The following is a 2,284-nucleotide window of genomic DNA, read 5'->3' as shown; positions in this document are numbered from 1 at the left end:
ACTGCCATGTTTGATCACGTGGTGACGCGTCCATTACTTGCCTCAACTGCCTCCGTTGCCTCCTTGTTTACAATGGAAGAGTATGACGCTGGCGCGGCTTAGAAAACCTCGGTTTTCGGAGATATCGTAGACGGTGACTAGGCGGACGATACGGAGCTTTGATCACAGCTTCAGAGAACATGCATAAGCGGTTTCGGAGCTGATTAAGCTATGTCCAAACGGCGCAATTGAGCAGCGTATATGGTGCTTGTTCTAAAAGCGGGGCTAAATATGTATTCCAAGCTATACAATCTTTCCGATTATGAATTCCGTCACGATTAGTGCGTTTTGCTCTGTGTTCTTTATTCGGCAAATATTTTGAAGCAGTGCCTTGTCAGTTTATGACTCAGTGAAGTTTCTCGGTACGGCCACTATCTGATTATTTCCTGCCTAATCGCTCGCTGGTGCGCTCAGTTCAAATAGATTTGTTCTTGCTGCGCACAAGGCTTGAAACGTAACTGTTTTGTACATTGTAATACCTTGTAGCAAATATATATTACAGCTAGTAACTCGCTTGCTCTTGTGGACCGTCACAAAACAATCAGCTTCGACCATTCGTGAGCCATAGGTGTAGTCCGTTATTTATTGTGCGTATACAGCGCGTATATATGCAAGTGTGCGCCCATTCACTTATTCTTGATACGTCGGCGATAGAGTGGGCGAAAGTTTTCCTGCCATTTGGGACAGATGTGTATCGATAACGTGCGCGAAACTTACTATGACAGGAAGCGCGCTACTCCCATTGTAATTGTTTAACGAGTGGTACTCACTCTTGCCGACGTTCTGGGGATGAAGCCCTTTCTTTGAAGGTTAGCGATACAAGGCTGGCAGATGAGCAAATTTCTGTATCCTCGAGGAAAGCTGTCCATCGCGAAGTGCCGGTAACACGTTCGGACAGTTAGTTGCAGCAGCGGTCTGCGATCTTGGCCACACAGATTCATTCTATTCCTTAACATGCCAGTCATCATTTTTGCAGCCAACTACTGTACACGTCTTCAATCCACATGATTCAATCTAGCATGATTGCAGCACGGTGTGTTAGGGAAAACTCAGTTGCATTTCCGACAGCTGATCGCGCAGAAGCAAGGTAGAAGCGGTAATGGTTTTGTATTCGTGCGCGGTCGCTGAGGAGAGGTATGACGCGCCACCGTGAGCGCCATCTCGTTTCTCTAAAACAAACTCCTTCGCGAAAAGGGTCAATAGAAGGGGAGAGCTCGCGTCGCCACAGCCATAGTTGAGGCGGCAGTATGGATGGTGAGAAGTCGGCCAGCCTGAAGGAGGCCAGGGATCGCCGTACAAATGAAAAAGAGACAGCGCGCTCAAGAGACTCAAGAAGAACGTGCCGAACGGTTGGCCAAACGCCGTGAAAGCGATGCCGCTAGACGGGCTCGCTGAGCGTATAACGATGAATCTGCATAGCCGACCTCTGATGATGAATGCTGCTCGAGTTCTGCGTCTCTCAAGGCAGCCCGCCTTGCAGCCCGCCCCGCTTTAACCGTTGGTTGACCACAACGTCTCTCCTTTCTTATTCCATTGGGAAAACACAAGATTAAGAAAGTAGTAAGCGCAGCCGGGGGTCTCTAGCTATCACTACTAGACTAGGTTTAACCAGAGATAAAACACAGCCAATTTGTTAGTCAATGTTATGTTTGTGAAGTGTGAAATAGGGAAGTTCTGTGAGCCAGCCTTTTCTAGCTATCTCTTATCTTGCGGTGTAGGGCTACCCTAGTGATTGATTTCATGCTAACTGTACATGAACCATCGAAGAGTGAATGCCACAGATTCCGCCAACATGAAGTATAATTTCCCCAAAATTGCATTGAGCTCTTTTCATCATTTAAATTTTTGTTGCATTTTCATGTAACAAATTATCGATGAGAGGGCGCATGTGATACTCGGTGAAAATGCCGGCCTAGCTGATTAGCAAAGAGCAGATGACAGTTTGTTCATTAGCAATTAGGAGTTGTTTCGGCTCTGGTCGTTATGGCTATAATGACTTGAAAAAAAGCAAGTTGACACTCAGTACCTTACTGCTCTGTTTGTCATAAAATGGCCTTAAAAGCAATTAAGCTTCTATGTCATATTTTAGTATTGCCTTTTGTATGATAGGAAACTGTCGACTGCTGGTTTCCTGACAGGCCTGACAGTAGTGATGAAAACTATGACTAAATTGGCTATCGATAGCATCGATAGTATTTTTAAACTATCGTTAGTGTAATGCGACTACCGACAGCATTACTATCGA

The sequence above is a fragment of the Dermacentor silvarum genome, chromosome 3, assembly GCF_013339745.2.
Source record: "Dermacentor silvarum isolate Dsil-2018 chromosome 3, BIME_Dsil_1.4, whole genome shotgun sequence".
In the NCBI taxonomy this organism is placed as follows: domain Eukaryota; kingdom Metazoa; phylum Arthropoda; class Arachnida; order Ixodida; family Ixodidae; genus Dermacentor; species Dermacentor silvarum.
This window is presented reverse-complemented; position numbering follows the sequence as displayed.